The following is a 12,565-nucleotide window of genomic DNA, read 5'->3' on the forward strand; positions in this document are numbered from 1 at the left end:
ACTCCCCCTTGAAGGGGGGGGACAGCAGGTGAAAAGCAATGAACGGACTAAAGGGAATAACATTCAGACATTAGAGGATAGGGCTCAGTGCACCGTACTTCCCACAGCATTCTAGCTCCTGGGGCAGCTTTGTGGATACTTAACTGTTTAAACTAGTATTTAGTTAGTATAGTTTAGTTTAGTTTAATTTAGTTTGGTTTAGTTTAATTTTGTTTAGTGTAGTTTGGTTTAGTTTAGTTTAGTTTAGTTTAGTTTGGTTTACTGTAGTTTGGTTTGGTTTACTTTAGTTTACTGTAGTTTGGTTTGGTTTACTTTAGTTTGGTTTGTTTTAGTTTAGTTTAGTTTAGTTTAGTTTAGTTTAGAATCCCTAGCTGACCTGATCATAGGCTGCATCGAAGAGAAACGTCTTGAGCCTAACCTTAAATGTGGAGACTGTGTCTGCCTCTTTGACACCACTTGGAAGCTGGTTCCATAAAAATGGTGCCTGATAGCTAAAGGCTCTTCCACCTAGTGTCCATTTAGAGACTTTTTTGAAGATCATTTCAGTGTTGTTGATGATCGCTTTTCCTTAGAAACGAACATATTTAAGCGCCGATTGTGAGTATTTACATAATGAACAAGTCCATTTCGGCCTGGAGTTTAAGTTAGCAGATACGCACCTTAGACTTTACAGGAACGTTGTCCGTGTTGCTGATTCGATGCTGTCCCGGCGCTCCACAAAGCCAGAAAAAAATACTTGTAGGAATCCCGGCTCTTGTACGCAGAAGAACTGTCGATTAGAAAACAGTAAATATCCGCATCCTGCAGACGGGGAGTTCTGGAGTCTCAGCCGTGCATACGGGTCCTGCTGCAGCCTGAAATCCGTAGTTTCTCCCGGTACCGGTCTTTGTGTGTTACGTCAACATTGTCTACTTGATCTGACAACACAACAATATCCCGACACTCCTTATCAGTAGACATTTTCAACGTTAAAGAACAGCGAGTGTGCACTACTCTCTATGGAGGACAGCGCGAATCGCTGTTTGTTTTCCTTCCAACATGGCGGCAGTCCCCCGGTTGCCAACTTCCGGGTCACGTGACTGCAAATACTCTATTGGGAAGTCTCTAAACCAGCTAGACTGAGCAACTCTCCGGGAGCGCTGAAGCGATGATGTCATCACACTGCGCCCTGGTGCACATTCATTCTGTTTGTTTACATGGAAGTAGCGTCTCTGCTCTGCAGTCAGACCACGGCATCTCGATCAGCTTTTTTAGTCAGTCAGAGTTTATTTTCAGCTGGTTGTAACTTTGGTACAATGGTTCCAGTGTGCATATATCCTGCTGTGAAAGTGAAATGACCAGCTGGACGTCACTGAGCTCACAGGCTCCCACTTCGTGACCGGGATTTATTGAAGCTATGGCTAATAGCGCTCAACACAGACCCCAGCATCAAAGTTCCAACTTTACCACATTTGGATTATCGGGTGTGTAGTGCCCACTTCACATCGGAGGACTTCTTCCCAGTTCAGGAAAGAAATGAAGGCCAGAAGATCCAGAGAATGAACCTCAAAAAGAATGCCATTCCAGCGGCTGCAGGAGGAGGACAGGTCGAGGTAACAAGACGCTAACGCTATTCATTTTTTTCTTTACTAATGTCTAGAGGCTGGGATGTTCATTTGAGCAACAACAAAGGATGATACAAGTATATCTGTCAATGACAAGAGTTGTACATAAACAGTAAAATATTCTGTACACTGTTGCTCAAAAGGAGTAGGAACAAGTTTATAACATTCTAGCCAACTCTAGACATTAGTAAAGAAAAAAAAATGAATATTATTAGCATCACGTTAGCTCGACCTGCTCTCCTCCTGCAGCCACTGGAATGTCATTCTTTTTGAGGTTCATTCTCTGGATCTTCTGGCCTTCAATTCTTTCCTGAACTGGGAAGAAGTCCTCAGATGTGAAGTGGGCACTACACACCCGACATCAGAGCTTGATGATGAGCTGATCATTTGAATCAGCTGTGTTGGATGAGGGAAACATCTAAAACATGCTGGATTGCAGCCCACGAGGACCAGGGTTGAGTAGCCCTGCTTTAAGAGTTGCATTTACAGATCAACCGCATTATTGCCTTATACTGACAAGGTAATACAGGAAGTCATTCCTTACCACTGCTTAAGCCCTGTCTTTCTTTATGCCAAAGGAAATTGGTATCGGTGAAGATTCTACATCTGTTGAAGCCCATGCTATTGTGCTCCAGAATGAGTATCGGAAGATGCATCCTGATATGACCACTCTCAAAGAGCTCATGACGCGAACATTCTCCCGGCGACGACGTGAAATCGTGGAAGGGATGCCAGTTGAGGAAGTACTCAACAAATATCCATTCTTAAAGATGCCTGCTATAGTAAGTACAGCGATAGATTCAATGTCTATTAGGCATGATGCAGTAGCCACTGGTTTGTGATTTTTTTTTTTTTTTTCCTGTGGGACAACATCAACTAAGGAGAGAATAAACTGCTTGATAAGTGATGTTTGATGTATGTTTCGATGATGATGCAGTATCCTACTTGATAACAGTTGATTGAACAAATTCAGCATTGAAAACTTGTTTTCAAAGAAACAAACTTAAAAATATTCTGTTTTCAGCCAATTTAAAATTACTAGATATATTATATCCTACTATATGTATTATTAACCTTATATAGGAAATTATTAGACAGTAGTAATGAAACTGACCAAACCCTGTTATGCACTGACAGAATTAAATGTGCATTGATTGTCTCCAAAGCAAATTGATGGTTACGTTCAAATAGCCATTACAGACAAATGAAAGGGAGAAAGGGTGACAGTAGCTCAGTTGATAGAGCAGGTCGTCTTATAACCGGAAGGCTGGCGGTTCGATCCCCGCTCCCGCAGGCGTGAAACTGTCGTTGTGTCTTTGGGCAAGACACTTCACCCACCTTGCCTATTATGAAAGTTGTGAGAGTGAATGGTTGGTGGTCGGAGGGGCCGATGGCGCAGATTGGCAGCCTCGCTTCCGTCAGTCTGCCCCAGGACAGCTGTGGCTACAGTAGTAGCTTACCACCACCCAGTATGGTATGAATGAATAATGCAATGTAAAGCGTCTTTGAGTGTCCTGAAAAGCGCTACATAAAACCAATACATTATTATTATTAATAATTAGAAAGTATTAAGAAATTAATGCAAAAACTGCCACATTCCACTTTCTTTATCACGAGAAACTATACATTCGATTACCACAAATGTAAATATGTCCTATAGTTTTCTGAAATAAAATGTTAATATATGACTTGCAGTTACTTTTATCAATATTCTGCTCAATTTATGTCTATGTTTCTACAGTGTATGGAGGAGGTTGACAGAATTCATCCTTCAACAATTGCCTTCTGTAAACGCTTCAGAGATGGCTTTGCCAGTGTCTTGCCGAGTGTACTCCAGCTCGCACAGGGGAAGTCTGCGCTGGCAAAACAGTACATTGATGCAAGACAAGATGCCTTGAGTGAAGATCATTCAGGTAGTCAGTCATCTTGTTTATAAACATGGCGTTGTAGTTGAACTGTTGTAATTTTTTTCCCCTTTGCATTTAATATCAAGGGATTGATTTGAGGGCTGGACTCCTCCTTTTGCCATCCATCTTCAGAGAAAAGATTGAACACTACATCACTTTGGAAGAGGTAGGCTTTTGAATTGTTCTGCTTTGCTAACTAGTAGATTTCAGGAGGAAAAAGAAAAATTGTAAGACACAGAAGTTTGTTCATCTATATACCCAGCGTGCTCATCTGATATGAAAAACAACTTGTAACTATACTCAACAAAAATATAAACACAACACTTTTGTTTTTGCTCCCATTTTTCATGAGATGGACTTAAAGATCTAAAATTCATTCCAGATACACAATATTACCATTTCTTTCAAACATCGTTCACAAATCTGTCTAAATGTGTGATAGTGAGCACTTCTGCTTTGCTGAGTCACCCCCGAAGCACACTGGATGCGGTCCGGCACCGGTCCGGCTCCGGCCCGGTACACCGGAGCACTGTGATTCACACCACCTGCGGTGTCTCCGCAGTCAAGCCGGAGGAGGTTGCCAGATCTGTCGTTATCCCCCGTAGACAATTTGAATCCCTTTTTACTCAATAGAAAGCAGCCCAAACCGCCGTCTCGGATGAAAATGCACGTTAAAACCATATTTGTATGATAAAAAACACGTCATAAACACATAATCGTTTCATCAACCCGTCCAACGTGTTCAAAAAAGATGCTTGATTTGGAACAAACCCGCCCGATCTGGCAACACGGAGCTGCTCCGGTCACAGAGCTGTTTTGAGCCATTTTGGAGTCATTTGGGTTCCCAGCAGTGATGAAGTACAAAACCGTTCATTCTTCTAATGCGTATAATGACTACATGACGTAGTTTGTTCTGTATTCTACCAGAAGAAGTAAAAAAAATAGAATATTAAGGCAAAAACACGACACAGATTTTAATAATAATAATAATAATAAATTTTATTTATAATGCACTTTACATTTCGATGAAATCTCAAAGTGCTACAGAAGTACAGAGTTAAAACAACAACAACAAGTAACAGAGTTTAAAATGCAATACAAGAAAAATCTAAATCTCAAAACAATGTCAACAATATCAATGAAAGACTTCAATAGGCCTTTTTGAATAAGAAGGTCTTAAGGCCTTTTTTAAAGACCTCAACCCTTTGTGGAGCCCTCAGGGTCTCTGGGAGGGCATTCCAGAGCCGTGGGGCAACTGCCTGAAAGGCCCTGTCTCCCATGGTGGAGAGTTTCGTTCTTGGTTGGTGAAGGCAGTAGGTGGAGGAGGAGGAGCGCAGGCTTCGCGTGGTGGTGTGGATGGTGAGTAATTCGCTGAGGTAGGCAGGGGCATTTCCATGGATGCACTGGTGGGTGAGGAGACAGAGTTTATATTGTATTCTGTATTGTATGGGTAACCAGTGGAGTGATTTGAGGACGGGAGTGATGTGATCGTATTTGCGCCTCCTTGTCAGGATCCGGGCAGCACAGTTCTGAATGTACTGGAGTTTTTGGAGGCTTTTGCCCGGGATCCCGACGAGGAGGGCATTGCAGTAGTCCAACCTGGAGGAGACAAAGGCATGGACCAACCTCTCAGCATCCGGTTTGGAGAGGGAGGCACGGAGTTTGGAGATGTTTTTGAGATGGAAGAAAGAGACCTTGCAGAGGTGGCGGACGTGGGCGTCAAATGAGAGATGAGAGTCCAACCTAATTCCTAGGTTGGTAACAGAGGTGGACAGGGGAATGTTGTGATCCAAAATGGGGATGCTATTTAGGGAGAGAGACTGGGTCTGATGTGGAGTGCCTATGATAATGGCTTCAGTTTTATTGCTGTTGAATTGGAGAAAGTTGGTTGCCATCCATGCCTTAATCTCCTCCAGGCAGGCTTGAAATGTAGCTGGCAGAGCTGAAGGGAGTGTGGAGTCCATTTTCATATATAACTGTGTGTCATCAGCGTAGCAGTGAAAAGAAACCTTGTGTTTGTTAATTATCTGACCTAGGGGGAGCATGTAGATGGTGAACAGGGTTGGACCAAGGACAGACCCTTGTGGTACTCCACAGGTGACAGTGTGTGGTGATGATGTTGATTGTCCAAGGGCAACATACTCTGTTCTATCCATGAGATATGACTTGAACCAGCTTAGTGCTGTACCAGAGAGTCCGACCGTGGTCCGGAGCCGATGGAGCAGGATGGTGTGATCAACAGTGTCAAAAGCGGCCGACAAATCTAACAGAAGGAGGAGGGATGGTGAGCCACGGTCAGCAGTCACCAGTAAATCATTGATGACGCGGACCAGGGCCGTCTCTGTACTGTGAAATGGGCGGAATCCAGACTGAAATTTTTCATACAGATTATGAGAGTGAAGATGACTATGGAGTTGGGTATGAACAACTTTTTCCAGGACCTTCGATATAAACGGGAGGGTTGATACCGGTCTATAATGGACTAAAATGCTTGGGTCGAGAGTTGGCTTTTTTAAATGGGGGCGTATGACAGCAGTTTTGAGAGGTGGGGGGACATGACCGGATTGAAGTGACTGATTGATGATGGCAGTGATTAATGGACTGATGGCAGAGATGTTTGATTTGAGTAACTGTGTTGGGAGAGGATCCAGTGGGCATGTAGAGGTCCTCATGCTTTTCAGAACCCTCTCAACCTCCGACTTGGTGACATCTGAGAATAGACGGAGAGTGTTCCGTAGCTCAGGGAGAGAAGTGTCCAAGAGAGGTGTGGTTGAGGGCGAGAGGGCAGACCGAATTGAAGATACTTTGTTGATAAAGAAGTCCATAAATTTATTACACTTATCTGTGCTGGAGTCGGCATGCGAGTACGTGGGAGGTTTGAGTAACTTGTTTATTGCTGAGAAGAGCTGTTTAGAATTACCAGTGTTATGTGATATTTTATGAGAGAAATATTGGGACCTGATAGTAGTGAGTGCCTTTGAATATGATTTTTGATGGTCACGGTAGGCTTGCTTGTGAACAAGGAGGCCAGTGGAGACATACCGCCGCTCAAGAGCGCGACCAGCTCTCTTCATGCTCCAGAGCTCTGGTGTATACCAAGGAGCAGACCGAGAGAATGTTACAGTTCTTGTTTTGACTTGTGCGTGTGCTTCAAGAATATTGCTAAGGCTGGTGTTATAGTAGTCAACAGATCCATTTACTGATGTGAACTGTGTGACTTGTGAAATGTTGTCAATATCCTGATTAAAGAGGGCGGGGTCTATTTCTTTCAGGTTTCTAAATTGGATCTGACGTTTTGTTTTAATGTATGGGCCAGTTAACAGTAGTTTTAAGGATATGATTTTATGATCTGATACACCTAAGTCACGGACTTGTAAGTTTGTAATTGGGGCAGAGTCGGTTATGACTAAATCAAGAATGTGACCTTTGGTGTGTGTGGGTTCTGTAACATGTTGTGTGAGCTGTAGGTAGTCCAGGACCTCAAGAAATTCTGCAGCGGAGCGATTTGCAGGGGAGTCAACATGCAAATTAAAATCTCCCAGAATGATTGTTCTATCAGAGGTTATACAGAGTGATGTCAGCAAATCTTGCAATTCAGAAATAAATCCAGGGTGTGGTTTGGGGGGGCGATAAATGAGGAGGAATGTTGTGGATTCTTTTGGTGATAGATACTTGAACAGAATACCTTCAAATGTTGTCAACTCTGGCAGTGGGAGGGGGGTTATGTTTAAATTATTGTCGTAAATGACAGCCAGGCCACCACCACGGCCAGTGGTCCTTGCCTTCTCAAGGTAGGTGTATCCTGGTGGGCAGGCTTCATTCAAAGCAAGATATGATTGTGGTTTATGCCAAGTCTCTGTGAGGCACAATATTTGTGTGTGCTCATCAAGGATATGTTGAAATATGAAGCCGGATTTATTGGTTAAAGACTGGGAGTTAAAGAGTTCTATTTTTATGTCGGATATGGTCTTACATTTTGGAAGAGTACGAAGGAGGCGGAAATCCACTCCACGTTTTCCATGTTGCCGATGCTTATTGGTCCTTGTTGTGGTCGTGTTCTGATGACGACACTGCCAGTGACGCGGTGGACGTGCGCCGGGGAGATACCGGTGAGGTCGTGGTGGAGGCGGACTGGAGGGATATTCTCTGTTTTTGCGGAATCCGGACGAGTTGGAATGGCAGTGGGGTCGACGATGGTGGAGCCTGCGTTCCCAGGCGCTGGTAGGAGCAGCCCAAGCAGGAGATGCAGGTGCGGGGCCGAGGAGACGCTGCAGCGGGGCTAGCGAGCGCAGTCTGTCCCAGGTAGATGCGCCACACCCAGGCTCCAATGGCTTCGTCCCGCGGATCGCCTCTCCTGTCCTGGACTCTGGCGTTACAGCTGGCAACGAGGCGCTCACCGGGAGGACAGAAGGATGCGGGTGAGTTGTTTGCCATGGTGTGTAGCTTGAACAAAGGGAGAATACCTGTAAGTTTTCAGCGGTGCTCCTGTTGTTAGCGGCGGTGTTTACATGATGGCTCTGGTTTGCTGGATAGTTGACCGGGCCGGGGCACTGGTGAATGTCCCCGGACAGCAGAAGGCAGATGGCTATGATGAATGCCAGGATTTGACGTTGCTTCAGTGTGGACTTGTAGCATGTTGACGAACGACTGAAGAGTTGAGGATGGATGAGAGCAGCCAGCACATATTTACACATATTACGACTCACCAGATAAGAGAGGAGAAAACAAGGCCACTTCGACATTCTTTTTTATGAGAAAGTACTGAAGCAGTTTTGAAAATTTTGATCTCAGGTTTAATTATTATCTTATTATTGGATTTTTTTAGATGAAAATTTGGAATATTTGAAAGAGAAATTATATTATAGCTATTTTTAAGAATTAATCTATTTCCCAAAGCTCTTATTTTAGAATCTCAAATCTCACAAAGAGGAATATATAGTGTACTCAAATTTGTAAACAGTTAAATCAAATGATTTGCGTTTTACATGACCCGATATAATCCAAATTTAAAGCCCAGAATCTACATTTACTACTGACGTTTTTTAATCTGTGGCATGCTAACAGAGATTATTTAATCCACACAGGGTGTCGTACTGCACATATCTCACATTAATTAATGTACACATATTTACCAAACCCAAAGTGCTTGTTCAGTTGGGTTTGGAGTGGCATTTTCCAGGATGGTGAATCCATGCCAAATGTGTAAAAGTCTGTAGGTGTTTGACCAGTGTCGGATACGGCAAAGTTACTTATAAGCAGAACGTGTATAAGGAGAGCTGCAACTACCCCTGCCGTACCTGGCGCCGCCATCTCGACACGATGACACCGTGAGCGACGCGGCTCACTATTTTGAAGTCACTTATTTTGGAACATGTATCGCGTTTCCTTCCGGGCACGCGACTTGCTTCTGTCTGAATTGACGCGGTAGGGCTGCGGCATGCGGAAAAATAGGATCTTTGCGGAAAGAGACCGGAGCTCCGCAGAGGCTCCGCAGCTGGACCGGAGCCGGACCGCGGCCGGTGTGCATCACAGCATTGATTTTAATGACTACGGATTAGCTGCGGTGTCCGGACCGGAGCCGTTCCGTAGCCAGACCGCATCTAGTGTGCACCCTCCCACCTCACAGGTATGCCACATCCAGATGCTGATCAGACACTATGATTAGTGCACAGGTGTGCCTTAGATTGTTACAATAAAAGGCCACCCTGAAATGTGCTTTTTTTTTTTGCTTTATTGGGGGTCTGGGGACTCAGAACCAGTCAGTATCTGGTGTGACCACCATTTGCCTCATGCAGTGCAACACATCTTCTTCGCATAGAATTTATCAGATTGTCAATTGTGGCCTGTGAAGGCTGTACGAAGTTCCTGGATGTTAGTGGGAACTGGTTCACGCTGTCGTATACGGCGGTCAAGCACATCCCACACATGCTCAATGGGTGACATGTCCGGTGAGATGCTGGCCATGCAAGAACTGTGACATTTTCAGCTTCCAAGAATTGTGTACAGATCCTCGCAACATGGGGCCGTGCATTATCCTGCTGAAACATGAGGTGATGTGCGAAGAAGATGTGTTGCACTGCATGAGGCAAATGGTGGTCACACCAGATACTGACTGGTTCTGAGTCCCCAGACCCCCAATAAAGCAAAAAAAAAAAAAAAAATGCACATTTCAGGGTGGCCTTTTATTGTGGGCAGTATAAGGCTCATCTGCGCACTAATCATGGTGTCTGATCAGCATCTGGATGTGGCATACCTGAGAGGTGGGAGGGATTATCTCAGCAAAGCAGAAGTGCTCACTATCACACATTTAGACAGATTTGTGAACAATGTTTGAAATAAATGGTAAAATTGTGCATCTGGAATGAATTTTAGATCTTTGAGTCCATCTCATGAAAAATGGGAGCAAAAACAAAAGTGTTGTGTTTATATTTTTGAGTGTATATCCTCTATAAACCCCATAACACGCCAGTTCATGTGTGTGTGGTTTTTTTTTTTGTTATTGTTTCATTTATATAGAGAGATGCTGCTACACCCTATCCAACCATTCAGCTGATGGATAACGACTGGAAAATGTTGATGACCAGTCCCAGGCCCAGTGTGGTGAAAGTGGATGGTGTCGATGTCTGCCAGTGCAAAGGTCTTGATGAAGCCTTCATAACAGCCTTCAGTATGTACTTCATCTTCAACATTGCCTACCCACCACAGCTGAAAAACACCATGACCTTCCTTCAGAGGCGGATTGTCAGCATTGTGGAAGAAGGAAACAAGACTCTGCCTATAACTGTACTGAGAATCATGAACCAACTAGGCTAGATCCTGAAGCCACACTTACATCGGTGTCCTAAGTGCTTGCGAAGGACCTTGATAGATCTTGATAAATTGATTCAACATGTTGGGCTCGTTCATGCCCATGATGCAGGGTTTAGTATCACCTGTGGTATAAATGAATGTCAGTCAACTTTTTCCCAGTTCCAATCCTTCAGAAAACATGTGTACAGAAAGCATCGATGCTCTGTCTTTCAGTCTTCTGATCCTGAAGATCAAACTGAGGATGCCATTGTAGAGCAACAAAATCTGCACCTTGATCAGCAAGATTCTGAAATAGATTCATGTGTTCCTCAAATAGTTGAGCCCGATTTAGATAAACTGCTGGAGGAATTTAGAGACAATCTGTTCAAATTTGTCCTAAAATGTAGAGAGAAAAATCTTTTGCACTTATCAGTTCAACAAGAAATTACTGATGATGTTCAATTTCTTCTTAGTTTTTTCAAAGAAAACTATGATGCATTCATCTCTTATCATCTTGAGAAGAGTGGTTTTGATATTTCAAAATGTCCTGAACTTCAGCAAGTTTTACATTCACCTGATTTCTTCGATAAAGCCTGTGAGGCTGTTCGTTCCCCATACATGATAAAAGAACACTGCAAGACCAAGATGGACTACACAGAACCTATACACTATGCATTAAAAGACTCCCTTGGGAACCCAATAGGAACATATTCCTATGTTCCTATATCTGAAGTTTTACAAAAGTACTGTTCTCATGAAGATGTCTGGGATCAGGTTTTATCTGAAAAAAATGAATTCAAAGATCCAGATACTCTGACAGACTACAGAGATTCTATCTATTTTAAGGAACATGCATTTTTCAAGGAGCATCCAAATGCTTTAAGGCTTCATTTGTATGAAGACGAATTTGAAATTGTAAATCCTTTAGGATCAAAGAGAACAAAATATAAGTTGTGTGCATTTTACTACACTATCAGAAATTTGAGTGGCAAGTATCGGTCTCAGCTTAAACATATTCACTTAGCTTTGCTAGTTCGTTATTCTCATGTGAAACAGTTTGGCATGGAGGTCATATTAAAACCAATGATTGAGGATCTAAAACAACTTTCAACAGAAGGCTTTATTATGTCTATGGTAGAGATGAAAAAGTTTATGCTGCTTTAGCTACTTTTTCAGGTGACAATCTGTCAGCTCACATGTTTGGTGGCTTTCGCATGAGTTTTCACTTTGGTCGAATTTGTCGGTACTGTATGGCAACACGTTCAGAAATTAATCACAAATTCCAAGAAAGAGACTTTGTTCAACGAACAAGTGAAGTTCACAAATATCATCTCCAGTGTGTCCAGCAAAATGTTGAGACTGCTGCTGTGTATGGTGTGCATTGCAGAAGTCCATTTGATGCACTGGACTATTTTGACGTAACCAAGTCTTTGCCTCCGGATTTAATGCATGATTTGCTGGAAGGAGTTTTTCCACTGACGATGAAACATGTTCTTGTTGAAGCATGCAAACAAAAGCATATAAGTATTGCAGAGCTAAATGAAGAGCTTCAAAGATTTTGTGTTGGGCAGAATGACAAGGCCAATAAGCCTGTAATATTCTCTGAACAGGTCCTCAAAAATAAAGGGATTGTAGGAACTGCTGCCCAAAAATGGTGCCTTTTCAGATTGCTGCCTTTTATAATAGGGCACCGTATTCCACCTGGGAGCAGATACTGGCATGTGTTCTTATTATGCAGAGATATTGCAGACATTGTTTTGGCAGACAAAGTGAGGAAAGATGACCAGGCATATCTAGAATTGCTTGTACATACATTTCTTTCTGAAATGACAGAGGTTTTTGGAACTGCATTAACGCCAAAATGTCATTATCTTGTTCATTACGCCAGACTAATGTCAGTGTATGGTCCTCTTAGATCTCTATGGTGTATGCGTTTCAAAGGAAAACATCAATATTTCAAGAGTTTGACTAACAACTGTCGAAATTTCAGAAACATAACTGTGACACTGAGTACTCGTCACCAGCTCAAACAATGTTGGGAATTTTCACCTAGTAACATCTTGGGTGATTTTGAACAGGTGCCTGGGAGAAGCATCAGCACACCAATATCGTCTCTACCCTCATGTCTTCAAACTACACTAAAAGAAAGTGGCATCTTCAGTAGTGTAGAAGGGAAAGTAATACAGCGCGTGTCAGAAGTAACTGTAAACAATGTTAAATATGCTGTTAGAGATGTGTTAACCCTAGATCTTGTTTCCAGTATTT

The sequence above is a fragment of the Salarias fasciatus genome, chromosome 17 (assembly GCF_902148845.1).
Source record: "Salarias fasciatus chromosome 17, fSalaFa1.1, whole genome shotgun sequence".
Classification (NCBI taxonomy): domain Eukaryota; kingdom Metazoa; phylum Chordata; class Actinopteri; order Blenniiformes; family Blenniidae; genus Salarias; species Salarias fasciatus.